Below are 15,438 nucleotides of genomic sequence, written 5' to 3' on the forward strand. Positions count from 1 at the left end.
TGAGAGAGGATACAGATGAACAGCCAGATGAAGAAATGCATAAGGTGAGGTCTGGATGGACCTCAAGTGCAGGAGCTTGTTCTGTCCCTATGGAGTTGGGGTGCACCACCCTCCTATACTTGGATATGTTCACCAATCCAGATGCTCCCTGAAGCCCGTACTTCTGGGATTTTTTATGCAGATTTCATTACATTGGCAGATGGGTTATTAACTCAATTTCCAGCCCCTCTCCCTTGTCCAGAGGAGGGAGGTACGGCTGAAAGTTCCAGGCTTCCAATCATGGCTTGGCCTTTCTGATGACTGACCCCCCCTAACTAAGAGCCCACCAGGAGTCACTTCATTAGGGCAAAAGGTGTTCCCATCACCCAGGATATTCCAAAGGATTTAAGAGCTTGCAATCAGATGCTCCCATCACTCGGGAAATTACAGAGGTCTTAGGAATGCTGTGTTAGGAACTGGTGCCAAGACTAAATGTTAGAACAAGAGATTCTCCTAATACCCCAATTTACAACAGTTGTAGGTCAAGAACCAAGGGCAAAAACATATATATAGATTTCGTGTTATCTCACACTCGGGCATTAGAATAAATGCTCTGGAAGTGGTCTCAAGTCTGAGCATCTCCCTGCTTCTTACCAGATCACTAGAGGAGATCTAGTGATCTAGATCTAGATCTAGATCTAGCCAAGCCACGGCTCCAGGTCTCCTGAGTGGGACCTCTGCTTCGTCCATGTGGAGCAGGGTGCCTGGTGCATGGCAGGCTCCATGCGTATTGACTGAATGGATGAATGAAGGAATATGGTTTACAGACCCTTTAATGGGAAGCTTTTATTATTATGAACAAGAGATGCCCCTTTAAAAAGTAGCACTTCCTGAATGTACACAACGCCTCATAGTTTACTATTATTATCACACATGATTCAAAGAATTTTCTTTCCTCATCCCCAAACAAGGTGGCGACTCTAAGGAGCCCCTTTGCAGTTTCTGACGTGGTGAGTGATAGGATGGAATGCTGCACACATCCTCTGAGCACTTTTTATGTCCCCAGCCCCGCCCTCTGAGAACATGGCTGTGACGGATTGAATTGTGTCCCTCCATAGAAGATGCTAAAGCCCTAACCTCCAATAACGTGCACGCGACCTGATTTGCAAATCAGGTTGTTGCAAATTAAATTAGCTAAGATGAGGTCATACCGGAGTAGGGTGGACTCCTGATCCAATACGACTGGTGTCCTTATATGGAGATGGCCACGTGAAGACACAGACACACGGGGACAGTGTCATGGGGAGACAGGATTGAAGTGCTGCATCCACAAGCCAAGGAAGGCCTGTGGCTACCAGAAGCTAGGAGAGAGGCCTGGAACAGATCTTCCCTCAGAACCCTCAGCAGGCCCAAGCGGCCAACACCTTGATTTCAGACTTTTGGCCTGCAAAGCTGTGAGACCATCACGATCCTGTTGAAATAAGCCACCCAGTGGGTTGTGCTTTATCGAGGCAGCCCTAGCAAACTAATCAAAGGCCAACACAGAATCATGGACGTAGGCCTTCTCAGCCTTTTTCAAAGACTTTGTAAAAACCTGGCCCCTGACCGGGATAGCTCAGATGGAAGCCAGCATGAATGAGCCACACTTGGCTCAGCTGATGTGGAGGGCCACTTAGGTTTTCTGACACCCACCACCAGACTACAGCCTGGAACCAGCACACCCTCAGCACCTGAGCAGCACTCAGGAGTCCACGCCGAGTGATTAATCTGGACATGGAGCTGGTCAGACCACCCCACCTTCTCTCCAAAGCAAGGGAAGATTGGTGCCAGTGGGTTTTTGTGTTTCTTTGAATGGCTTCTTTCTTTTATGGGGGAGATTGCTGGATTTTAGACTCTTCCCAAATCTTTGTATGAGACCAAAACCCAGGTGTGAAAATCCCACTTAGCAAATATCCATATTTGATCTTAAGATCCTGGATGCTGTCATGAATGTAAAACTGTAACTGCTCCCTAAAGAGTTCTCCAAGTCTCCCCAGACTTCACAGACTGACCTGTAGTTCCGAGACACGCCCCATGTCTTAGCTGTGGAATCCCAAGGAGAGACACCACCCTGCTCACGGGCCTTCCCCAGACACCCCTGTGGAATGCAAATAGGCCTCCCTGCAGGGGAGCAGGTGATCCAAGGGGGCTAGAATGGGCCTCTTCTGGATCGATGATGTCATCCCGTGGCCTCAGCCACGCACAACCTTTACTTTCTCTCAGGCATTCTGAATTCCACCAAAGCAGGATCAGCACGAGAAGCCCATGTGGTGGGGGGTCAGTGCAGGAGGGTCAACAGCCCGCCTGGAGATGCACGCTCCTCTCACATGCCCCCACGGCAGCCAACAGATAGGCCAGGCAGGCACATGGCCATGGCTGGTTTCCAGAACCCGTACCTGAGGACGGTCCAGGGAGGTCTCAGATGCAGACGTGCGCGCTGGCTGCCTCGTGCTGTGCCTTCCAAGAGGGGAACGCTTAACAGGTTCCATTCAGGATCGGCTCAATTTTCCAAAGGGGCAGAATTTATTATTTGAATTATTCAGGGGAGGTTTATTCACCAGCACCGAGATATGAGATATGTCAACTAAATTATAATTATGTTTCTCTAAAGATATCCACTGAGAGTCCTTTTTTTTTTTTATTTAAACTTGCAAGGAGGAGTCAGACTGTGTATTTATGAACAGCCAGCCTCAATATTCTGAGTGGCAGAATGAAAAATTAATTTTCTGCAAATACATTACTGAACAGTTAACTGCATCTCAGTCACCTGTTTGTTTGATATACTGGGGTGCTCCTCAAAGAGCTTATAATGTATTCTCATCTTGGCCAAGAGATAACTTTCAAAAGCGTGAGGACAAGAGACAGGAGTTCTGGGCCCAGGCCCCACCAGCAGAAAGCTGCATACCTCGGGCAAGGCCCCACTACTCTCTGAGCCCGGCAGGCTGGTCCGAGGCTCCGGGGGGCCTCCCACCAGCCCTTCTGCAGCTGCCCACACACCTCAGTCTCCCTGAGGGTGAAAGGGTGATGTGTGACTGCTCTGTGGTGCTGCTGTTTATCTGCCTAATAAGAAAAAAGAAATTAAGCACAGAAAGGATTATTTTTGTGCCCAAGTATTCCCTCCTTTCATTCTTCCGGCCAAGGCCCTAGGAAATTGAGAGAGCCCTACTGGGAGAAGCCACCCTCCTCTTGCCCATTCCTCCTTCCCCTTATCTGTAGGTGGAAGACCAAGGATTCCTGGGGTGGGGCCTGTCCTCCCTGACCCAACATGAATCTTCACCAATCCCCCCACTTCTCTTTTTTTTTTTTTTTAAGATTTTATTTATTTATTTGAAAGAAAGAGAGCATGCATGAGCAGGGTGGGAACGTCAGAGAGAGAAGCTGACTCCCTAAAAGGCAGGGAGCCTGACACAGGACTCAATTCCAGGACCCTGGGATCATGATCTGAGCAGAAGGCAGACACTTAACCAACTGAGCCACCCAGGTGCCCCTCTGCCTCTCTTTCTTCACGTGGCCCTCCTAATGGTGCCTCCTGGGGCTCTAGGTCCTGGAAGTGCTCTTCTCACCTTCAATCCAGAAAGGTGATTTGGCACCTGGTACCTAGGATTTGCTCTCCATCGTGGCTGGAGGGCTGTGTGCCCAGTAACAACTGGAAGAGGAAGAGGCCAAAGGAGAGCAGATGGGGGCTTTGCGGAGCATGACTTCTGTTCTTCCTTGCACCCATGCTTTTATGTGTGCAGTCTGCATTTACGGAGAACCTGGAGTACAAACAGGCCCTGGCCTCATGGATCCCAGGGTCAAGGGCTGGCCTGACCAGCAGAAGAGCCACTAGCCACATGTGTCTGTTGAACATTTGAAATCGGGCTAGTTCGAACATTATAACATACACAATGCTTTGCAAAGACAGTAAGAAAAACAGATATTATAAATATAAAAATTAATAAAATATCTTGATCTTTAAGATTGAGCACCTGTTGAATGATACATGGTTATATCCAACTGGAGAATATTATTAAAGTTAATTTCACCTGGTTCTTTTTAGTTTTTTTAGTGTGGCTACTAACAAATGTGAAATTACACACGTGCCTTGAGGGTTGTGCGGGACTTGGGACAACCCCACGAGGTAGTTACTACTGTTATTTCAATCTTACAGATGAAGGAACTGAGGCACAGGGAGGGATGGTGACTTGCCTGAGGTCACACAGCCAGGAAGTGGTGGAATCAGGCTATGAACCCTGGAGGTCTGGCTCCAGAGCCCCAGGACTGACCTGTGTAGCACCCCTCGCTAGGGTCAGGCTGAGCAGTGAGCACTTTGCTGTGGGAAATGGGCACCACCACCCCCACAGATCTGGAGCAGTGCGGAACCCAGCCTGAGGAGACAGGAAGATTAATCTACGGGCAGTGAGTTTGGGGTTGACACAAAGGGGTGCTGGCAGCAGCAGGGCTGACATCCTCTGCTGCCAAGTCCTTTGCCCACCATATCACAAGCTCTGCCTTCCCCCTCTGTGCTCAGCCCAGGCCCTTGTCTGTGCTGTTCCCTCCTCCTTGAACGTTGTTCTTACCTCCATCGGCCCACTCTCTGGCCTCCTTTTCTTCACCCTCACTTCCTCATCCCCCCAAACAGGTCCGATCTCCCAACTACAAGCTCAAATGGCACCTTGTACCCCGCTGCGTGGTGTTTCTTGCAGATAGAACATTCCATTATTCATGTGAATATTCTATTTTCCATCTATTCCCTTAGGGAAGGAGCTGCTTCTGGTTTGGCCCACTTTATATACTCAACACCTAGAACAATCCCTGATCTATAATTGCTACCAGTAGACATCCATTGAATAAACAATCAAACCTTCCTGCAACACAGGTGTTCTACCCATTTTACAGATGAAGAAACTGACCATGAGGTTTAAGGTTAAGAAAGTTTAAGAAAATTGCCCCAGGGGCACCTGGGTGGCTCAATCGGTGAAGCGTCTGCCTTTGGGTCAGGTCATGATCTTGGGGTCCTGGGATTGAGCCCCACATAGGGCTCCCTGCTCAGTGGGAGTAGTCTGTTTCTCCCTCTCCTCCTCCCCATTGCTCATGCTCTGTCTCATACTCTATCTCAAATAAATAAAATATTTTTTTAAAAAGGGGGTGCCTGGGTGGCTTGGTCATGAAGCATCTGCCTTTGGCTCAGGTTGTGATCCCCGAGTTCCAGGATCAAACCCCACATCTAGCTCTCTGCTCAGCAGGGAGTCTCCTTCCTCTCCCCCTCTGCCCCTCCTCCTCCCCTGCTCATTCTCTCTCTCTCTCTCTCTCTCAAATAAATGAATAAAATCTTTAAAAAAAAAAAAAAAAAGGAAGAAGGGACTCTTGGGTGGCTCAGTGGTTGAGTGTCTGCCTTCAGCTCAGGGCGTGATCCCTGGTCCCGGGATGGAGTCCCACATCAGGCTCCCTGTGAGGAGCCTGCTTCTCCCTCTGCCTGTGTCTCTGTGTCTCTCATGAATAAATAAATAAAATCTTTTGAAACAAAAAAAAGAAAGGAAAATTGCCCCAGGTCCCAGTCCAGGTAAGAGGGTACAGCTGAAATCTCCCCCGGGGCTGACTCACTTCAAAGCCACTGCCTCTTGGTGGGAATGCACAGAGTCGCTGATACCCCCAGGATGGGCCTTGAAGCCAGAGGCCGTGAGGAGGTTTACTCAACATGCCTGGGCCCTTCCCTAGTCAGGGTCTTCTCTAGACCCACTTGGATCCGATGACTTTCACACCCCCCCTTCCCGTGCCTCATCTTCTGCCCAGAACCCTCCATGAGTGCTGGGCCTGCTCAGCCCCTTCTCTCGGGCCACCATGCTGGTGAGCTTGTCAGAATTCTAAGTATTTGACCCAGGTAGGGCCTTATCCCCAGGACCGCTCTCCACCCAGCTTTGAGCTGGGCCCCCTTTTCTAGAGCATCCGTTTCCAGGGTCACCGGCTTTCACTGGCTTTCACTGTAACCATTCATTCGTTCAGTAGGTCGGTTGGTCCGTGAGCGGGATTGTTGGGTGGGCATCATGCCCCTTACGCTGCACCTGGAGAGGCTCAGCGTCTTCTGTAGGAGGGACAGCACCCACCTCAGCCCCAAAGGAAAGCATCTCACTTTCGAGACCATTCCTCTCTCAGGGCAAGCGATCTGCTTGGTCTTTGTGCAATTGATTGTGATCAGGGAAAGAACACCTGAGGAGAAACGGTCCCTTTCCTAATTGTCAAACTGAAGACACGGGGCTTCCTGGCCCGCCTCCGCAGCTCCCATCCGGGTCCTGACAGATGTCAGCTGTTCAGTAAGCTCATGAGGAAAATATCCCCAGATGAATTCTGTGGTGTGTCCTCGAAGCAAAAACTGAGAAGGAGGAAGAAAGCTTGGCAGGCTTAAGAGAGGCCTTTTGCTTTGGGGCAAGGGAATCCTCATGCTCAAGAGGAAGAGTTGCAGGGAACCTGTGAGCAGAAGCAGGGAGGCCTCGTCAGCGGGTGAGGGGGCTGGGGGCTGGGGAGGGGGGCGACACTGGGGCAAATGCTGGAAAGTGGGAAGGGACCCGCGGAAATCTTCCTGCTTTGTTCACTCTCCCATCCCCAGTGCCGGGAAGGTGCCTGGGACTCGGTTAACAAGCGTTCGACACACACGATGAATTTCACAGCATGTGTCTTTGGAGATTTTTTTGTTTCCGGTGATATTCTTAGGGACCTAACAGGAACACAAAGGCGGTCAACAGATTTGGTAAACTGACTATTCTGTTGCCCACATTGGCATAGTCGCTGAGGCAAAGGTTCTCAAACTTAGCCTAGCGGAACACCTGCTGGAGACAGATTGCTGGGCCCCACCCGCAGGCTTCTGTTGAACGGAGCTGGGGTGGAGCCTGAGAATCTGCATTTCTTACAATTTCCAGGTGTCTTAGCTCCAGGCACAACAAAATACGATAAAGCGTGCCCCTCCCCCTGCATCGGGACCAGGGTCAGGTGCAGAGGGCTCCTCGTCTGGGGGAAACAGGACGCAACTGAAAAGAGGTCCGACCCCTCACCTGTCACATATGTGGGGCACCTGGTGCTAAGCCATTCGTAGGTGACCTGCTTCTGGATCGGGGTTTCATACGTTGCAGAACGGCTCCCCCGCTGTGATCTATTGAAAGCCAGCCCATGATGGTTTAAACAATAAATGTTTATTTCTCACAGTTTTGGAGGCTGGGAAGTCCTAGATCAAGGTGCCAGCAGGTTCAGTTCTTGGTGAAAACCCACTTCCTGGCTTGCAGATAGTCACCTTCTCCCTGTGTCCTCACATGGCAGGGAAAATGAGGGGCTCTGGCTCCTCTTCTCATAAGGACACTAATCCCAGGGCGCCTGGGTGGCTCAGTCAGTTAAGCATCCAACTTTTGATTTTGGCTCAGCTCGTGATCTCAGGGTGTGGGATCCGGGCCCACGTCAGACTCTGTGCTCAGTGTGGAATCAGCTTGAGATTCTCTCCCTCTCCCCTCCCCTCAATTAAATCTTTAAAAAATAAATAGAGCGGAGCTCCTGGGTGGGCTCAGTCAGTTACACATGTGCCTTTGGCTCAGGTCATGATCCTGGGGTCCTGGGATCAAGCCCTGCTCAAACCTATTTAACTTCCCAAGGATCTTGCCTCCAAATACCATCATCACACCGGGCTTTAGAGCTTCACCATAGGAATTTGGAGAAGCTACAAACATTCGGTCCATAACACTATCTGGGGCTGATGCTGCTGGTCCAGGGACCACACTTTGAGAACCATTGTTTTATGGAGTCTTGCCAGAAGAAACCCGTTTAACTGTGTGAAATGGAGCTTTTCCGATTTTGACCCTGGCACCGTTGTTCATGATGTACCTCGCAGGACTGTTTTCGAAACAGCCAGTCGGGAAAGAATGCTGAAAGGGCCATACTTCCCTGAATTGATGGTTGATGGCTAGTGAGGGGCCCCTCTCCCCTGGCCGGTCCCGTTCCTCCTCTTCACTCCTGTGAGAGACCGAGCACTCAGAATGCACAGTCCCCACCTCACTGAGGGCAGATTTGCTGCCCCAACGTCTGGCTCCCACGTTAACCTGCCAACCCTACTAACTCCATGGGGCTTTGCAGAATTTGCACAGCAGACCCAGGGTTTGGCTTGGATGAGAGACTAACTGAAGTTCAATTTGAATACATGCAATAAAGCCATCGGTGAGACCTGGAAGTTGAGGGATCTTCCCAGGGGGTCCCGCCGGGGTGGAAGGGAGAGCTGATTGGCATTGTTTAAAGGCTGCGCTGGGGAAGAATAAACAGCTGGTCCAAGGAGCTGATTACACAGGCAAAGATCATAGCATGGTGCCAGGGTACCAGCCATATCCTCAGTGCCTACTAGGTGTGTTTTCTCTCCCCGTGGACGAGCCTAAATCCTGGTGCACACAAGTCTTGATTTACATGGTACAAGCACCAACTGCAAGGACAGTTTTTCAGGATTGTTTTGGGGGATTTGCCCAAATGTTGCTCAACTAGATTGCAAATGAGGTGGTCTCTTTGACACAAGCTACCTTTCATGTTCCCTGTTCCCCTGTGCTCTGCTGCCCTGAGTCAGCAATTGCTTTTTGACAGAAGGCCCAGCGGGTGCTTTCTGAGCTGTCATAATTACCTTCCCCTAAAAACACACCCGTACTTCTCTCTGTCTCTCTGCCAGTTTGGAAGTGCAGCCGTCCTCCTGGGAGGATCTTAAAGAGATTTGCAAAGGAGAGTGGCATCTTCGCTTTGGCATGAGGTTGGTCTTGGCACTAACCAAAACCTCCTCTTTCTAAATGTTCCAAAATAGTGACCGAGGCCAAAGGGCCTTGCAAGTTCCCAGTGAGAACCTGATTTGCCTGGTTTCAACCCTCCTAGTTCAATCGCTGTCCATTTCAGGAAAGGGGTTCAGTTTTGACCCACCCATCAGATACGTCCCGTGGGGCAGAGGCTATGGAGCTCTCTCTGTGTCCACAGTCATCTAATCTAACACAGGAGAAGGCTGTGGAAGTAAAGAATGGCTTTCTAGAATGCAAGGCACTACAATAAAGTAGCACACACCTCAGTGTGGCACTTGAGGTTCTCGGGAGCCCGGCCCCACTGCTCTCCACCAGGCCCCCTCCCCACACACATCTGTCAGGCTAGGCTGTCTGCTGGAACGGATCCTTTGATCATCCATAGGATCCATACCTCTTCATTGCTTTATCAGATTCTCATTTTTCTCTAATCTCATCTATCACCCAATTCTCTAATTCCATTGTCAGTTTTCTTGATTTATTTTTATTTCAATAACTACGTCTTTTATTTCTAGAATTTTGCTTTGATTCTTTCTCAAACCTGCCTTCGCCTATTTCCTTTCTAACAGCTCCATTTCTGGGGCACCTGGGTGGCTCAGTGGTGGAGCGTCTGCCTTTGGCTCAGGGCCTGATCCCCAGGTGCTGGGATCCAGGGTCCTAGGATCAAGTCCCACAACCGGCTCCCCGCAGGGAGCCTGCTTCTCCCTCTGCCTGTGTATCTGCCGCTCTCTGTGTCTCTCATGAATAAATAAAATCTTTAATAATAATAATAATATCTCCATTTCTTGTGGTTCCCGAAACCCAGGTTTGACCACTTGTTTTGCCTGCTTTTTCTTTGGCACACAAAGGATTGCTTCCTCTTTGTTTTGTAAATGTTAACTCTGAGCTCTAGGCCATCGGGAATTGTTCTGCCCTAGGCAGGTGATGGGCACATCCCGTCAATAGATTTTGAGCAGGCCTTTTCTGAAAGCCCAAAGACTTGTCTGTCCCATTAAGTTCCTTTCTGAGTCCTGGATTTCTACACCTGCCAGGCCACATACATTTGGAGCCAATGCCCGTGCACAGAGTGGGCTTGGGGGTCTAGCATCTCAGAGCTGACTTGTTCCAGAGCCCGTGTGTGGCTTCCTGCCTGCCTTCCTAGGATGATGGTGGCCACTGTCCCTGGACGCAGGCTTCAGACAGTCCTTCCGCAGCTGTGGGCTTTATGCAGACACGTCAGCCTCCAGGTTTCTCTACGTGGAGGCCCTGAGTCTCCATTCCTCTCCCAGTGGCTTTGAAACCACTGCTAAAAGGGTGGGCCCCAACCCCTCAGCAGCCATTCACTCAGGGCCAGCCTGGGAGTTTTGTTAACTTTTTATGCCTAAGGACTTCTCTTTCTAACTCGCTTATTTCTGTTTTATTTTATGCAGCATCTCAATGTATTTGGAAGAGGAAAGGGGTTTCCCTATCTGCTCAGGCTGAAAATAAGTGCCCAGCATGGTACAAGCTTTATTTTAGCTCAGTTCACATGATGACCCTGTGAGCAGGTACTCTTATCATCCTTACTTTACAGGTGAAGGAGTCAGGATTTAAAAGGTTCAGTTATTTTCCCAAAGTCCAGAACATGATTGTCCCAGAAGTTCCTACAGCTGGTGCACCACCCAGCCCACCCGCCACAGGCTTGGCCTGCAGACTGCCTCCCGTGCGGCCCTTGGCACAGCCGGGCACTAGTAGGCTGCAGGCTCTGCCCCCCAGGCTCATGCCAGAGCTTTCTCGCCATCCCCCTGCTGCAGATGGGCCTCTCCCCTTGCCCGCACGCTCTCCTTGCACTAGCCTGTCAGGAACACATCTCCTCAATCTTCCCCCTTGAGTACGTGTTGCAAATTCTGAGCAGGAATGAGTGAAGGTCAAGAGGTGAGGATGGATGAGAGAGGCATCGTCACTACTTGGTGGCACACTGGCTGGAGGGAGGTAAAGAGTGGGGGAGCCTAAAGCCATGCCCAGGGTTCTGGCCCAGACAACAAATCAGATGAGGAGCACTTGCTGAGGCAGGGACCTAGGATGGGGCACAGGGGGAGCGAGTGTGGGAGACATTGAGCTCAATGTTGGACACCGTGAGTTGGAAGCGCCTGTGGTGTGTCAGGTGGACCGTCCAGGGGCAATCGGACCTGCAAGTCCATCGGGAGATAAGTATCTGCCCCAGGCCCTGATATGGCAGGGAGTATGCAAAGCTGAGCCACTGGCTGTGTGTGAGACGGACACACAAGAAGCTAAACGTGGAAGCCCAATTGGGGTTCGTGTGACATCGAACTCCCGACATCTACTTCTTGAGATCCAAAACCATGTCATTTCTCTCGCGATCTTTTGGAGGTACCGGAGACAGAACTGGCCCTCCTACTGTCAAGGTTCGCAGTGAGGATTCCAAAGCATAAGGGATATAAAAAGCTGCTTTGAATCCAAGATGCAGGGGGCACCTGGGTGGCTCAGTTGCTTAAGCGTCTTCCTTCAACTCAGGTCATGGTCCCCAGGTCCTGGGATTGAGTCCTGCATCGGGCTCCCTGCTCAGCCGGGCATCTGCTTCTCCAGCCCTTGCTCCCCTTGCTCATGCTCACTCTCTCTCACTCTCTCGCTGTCAAATAAATAAAATCTTAAAAAAAAAAAGACCAAAAGGCATGTTCCAGGATTGATTGTTGTTATGATTACCATCCTCCTCCTCTTGCCCCAAACCTTTATACCTCCTGCCCCCCACAGGCTGAAAGCAGCCCAGGTCCTCTGGCCTCACTTCAAATCTGTCCCTGCAGCCTCATCTCCCAGCCTCGCCTTTCCCAAACCAGCCTGACCACTCCATGCTCTGTGTCTGTGCTTCTTCCCCACTCCTAGGGCAGATACCCTGAAGGGGCCACGTTGCAAGACTGGCGTTGGTTTTTCGAGGGAATGAGGTATTTTGAATGCAGCTATTCAACATGAGATACATTTCCCTCCTACCTATTATGTGCTAGGGGCTGACACTTGAAAGGATATTTGGACCTACCAGCCAGCAGCCTGATTTCCATGGCCCCTGACTCACTGTGGAGTACCAGCCTACTCCCAACTCAGACCCCATTTGGCATTGTCCCTCCTCAACACGCATCCCTGGCTCTCTGGTCTCTGGTTCACTTGCCCGGTAAATGGCAGCTGCAGCCACTCCCCCTGGGAACACAGTTGCAGGTGTTCAGGGAGAAAAATATCTCTGGCCCAACTGAGGCCCTGGGCATCGCCTCAGGGGATAGCACTGGACATGCTTGGTGCCAACTGCGTTCACCAATGATTCACGAACAGGCAGGAATTAAAGTTCTTTTCTCCCCGCAGGGAAAGGTCACTTTGCCTAATTTCTTTCTTTCATGGTTGAGCCATTGCACTGACACATTTATTTTTGCTGCCTCCTGGCTTGATCATTTTTTAATTACAGTTTGTCCCTCCAATTCTAGCAGAGGGCTAATGTGGGTCTCCTCCCAATCATAGATCCACATTAGTGAAACCCTAACTAGGCATTTCCTTTAGCTGCCTTCATAGATTACTTGGTGCGAGACATCTGCAGACATAAGCCTAGTCTGAGCTAAAATCCTGTCTAGATGCAGAATCAGGAGCTAACTGAGCAAGCTCCCCGGCATTCCTGCCTGTGTCTTAGCTCAGACTGCTCCCCACTCCCAGAAGGCCCTCCCTTTTGACCTTGGGGAATATAAATCTTGCCATCTTTTATGAACCATATTAAAATGAGATTAAAATGTATCCCCTTTCAAATTGCCAGGATTATGTATTTTATTAATACTCGATGTGGTAAAGAGTACAACTCATGAGCACTCTTACAGTCTGTGGGCAGGAGAAGAAATAGGCACAAACTTTTGCAGAAAAAAAAACAAAACAAAAATTGACAGTGTGTGTCAGGAGCCTTCACAATACCTTCAACCTTTGACCCTGGAAGTAATTCTACTTCCATGAATTTTTCCCAAGGATATCATCAGAAATGCGGATAAACATTTATGCATAAAGAAATACAGCATTATGTTACAGCATCTTTTATGTTGCTGGTACATAATCAACACCTGATAATAAGGGAATATTTAAATATAGTTTAGGATATCCATACGATACAGCCACCTAAACTGAAGCTGGTAAAGGCATTTTAATGCTGACATTAAGTGAAACCAGCAAACTTTCAAATTGTGTACACAGTGTGATCCAAATTGACCTTCCCCCACTGTTGTTTCACAGGGTGCTTATAGGAATGCTATAAATAGAAAAGTTCCATTTTCCAACAAGGTTGGAAAGTTATTATAGCCATATACTTTGAGGCTGCTGGAAGCCTTGGATATGCAAATGAAATGGGAAATCCAAAAAAAAAATAAAAAACTAGTCTCAGTATGCAGGATCACTCTTTTTATGCAGGGGATCCTGGGGGCTGCTGTTCATGAAGCACATTTCAGAAAACCTGGGGGGACACCTAGGAAACGATTGCCATATTGAGAGGGGTTGCAGCTACTGTTAGTTATGGAATTATTTTACTTCTTCCTTGGAATTTTTTTGTATCGCCCTACAAAAATGCTGTAAGTGGGGATCCCTGGGTGGCGCAGCGGTTTAGCGCCTGCCTTTGGCCCAGGGCGCGATCCTGGAGACCCGGGATCGAATCCCACGTCGGGCTCCCGGTGCATGAAGCCTGCTTCTCCCTCTGCCTATGTCTTTGCCTCTCTCTCTCTCTGTGTGACTATCATAAATAAATATTAAAAAAATTTTTTTTTAAATGCTGTAAGCGTTGTGAAAAAGAAGTGAGTCAGAAGATCGTTCTCCATCCAGTGTCAGCTGGTGTGAAGGGCCACAGAGTCAGCGAGCACATGGGTTCAACATGGCAGTCATGGCTGAGAGGAGGGTGGTATGGAGGCCAGGACAGGGGAGCCCCCCAAATGCCGCCTCATTGATTCTCATGCTCTACCTACATTTCAAAGGGCATAGGATGCAGTCAGGGTCATGGCGCTGCCACCTGCTCCCACCCCATCCTGGGACTGACCAGAGATCTCTCCGTGCCACAGAGAACACCCCCAGGATGTGAGCCATATTCCAGATTCTGGAATATGCTGTCTGCCTATTCTTGTTTGCAGACTTCAAGTTCGAGGTGCATTGGATGGGCTTGCTTGGATTAGATGCCTCCTCCTCAGTTTCCCACTCTTCTAACACCCCTCGGCTCTGTCTGCAGGTCTTCGTCTGTACTGCTCACACACCACTGGGTCAGCCCAAGAGCCGCCCCCAGCCCAGTACCTGGTCTCAGGCATGGAGCCAGAGGGGTGTAAACTTGGTTAGGATCTTCGTAGCAGGTACCGAGCTGTACGTACAGTGGGCTGTAACAGGATTTTGGAAGTACTTGCTTGGACACCTCCTGATTACCTTCCAAGGGCCCCTAAAATATTCATCAGGCTTTATCAGGCTAATGGGCTTCAAAAGGAGTAATTTTCTGAGATATGAGACAGGACAATATAAAAAGAACATTAAGGAAAAAATTCCTATTCCAAAATGAAAGGGAAAAGATCATTTAGCATCCCTGTTGGTGTTATCTATTCATGAGCAACAGCACATTTAATCCAGAATGGGATGTAGGGAGGGCTTTGACGCCCTCACATAGGGGTCACCTTCATGCCGAACTCATCTGTCTCCATTGCCACAGATGGCGGGGGCAATGGAGATGAGGGTGCAGATGAGAAACATTTCACAGGTGGCCTCCACAGGGGGATTTGAGAGAGAAGGCGTGTGGAGGAGAGGTTCAAACATGATTCCCAAGGCACTGGCTTAGGGGATCAGAGAGAAGGGGTACCATTCTCCAGCCTGGCCACCTTCCTGTCTCCCTTCCCAAGGTTAACTAGTCTTGGTTTCTATTTTGGACCATGCTATGGGAGTTCAGCTCCTTGAGGTCAAGAATTATAATTCCATCCTAGCCCTCGGTGTCTCTGTTCATCCATTAAAGTTGGTTACCAGCCCAAAGACCATACATCTTGGGCACAAAAGTTGTGAGAGGCTGTAAGTATAAGAGTGCTTTGTACCTGTCCAGGCCAGAAGGACCATTTGTGGTCCTTCTCTGCCTCCCCAGGTACTCCAAGTAGGATGCATGGGAGACCCCTTGAGAAGACCATCTTTCTCAGAATATATCTTGCATGAGTTGAAGGGGCCATAAGACTCCTTGGTTGCTCCTAGAGACAAAGGAATCAGGGTTTCCTACTAATTTGCATTCCATTCTTCTTCCTCATCCCATTTTCTTCGCCTTCTCTCCTCCTTTCTTGCCCCTAATTCTCTATTTCATTTTTCTCTTTCCCTTCCTCCTTCCCTTCTCTATCCCCACCTTCCTTTCCACTTTCAATCTGGTATCTCTTTTTCTAGCTTAATCTATCCCCCAAGCTTAGGAAAATAATTTTAATTTAACTTCTTTCTCTACTAAAGAACTAAGAAGAATTTTATACAAAACAAATTTGAGCCGTCAACCCCACCTGTCCTCCAAGAACTTGCCAACCTCAACAGCTGTTAATTCTGTGACCAAGATACTCTGTCCATACTCAAATACTTGCCTGATCGGATTTTCCCATGTTCCTCTGCCCCATGTTTGCTCCATCATGTTCCATATGAGTTTCTCTAACCTCAGTTA

The 15,438-nt window shown here is 49.3% G+C and overlaps 1 protein-coding gene across 1 annotated transcript in view; it reads left to right on the forward strand.

Annotated features, from left to right (window-relative positions):
- The window catches only part of CLSTN2 (calsyntenin 2), a 483,511-nt gene that overhangs the window by 418,683 nt on the left and 49,390 nt on the right, over positions 1–15,438 (forward strand). The gene's annotated exons all lie outside the window — the stretch shown is intronic.

The sequence above is a fragment of the Canis lupus genome, chromosome 23, assembly GCF_011100685.1.
Source record: "Canis lupus familiaris isolate Mischka breed German Shepherd chromosome 23, alternate assembly UU_Cfam_GSD_1.0, whole genome shotgun sequence".
NCBI lineage: Eukaryota > Metazoa > Chordata > Mammalia > Carnivora > Canidae > Canis > Canis lupus.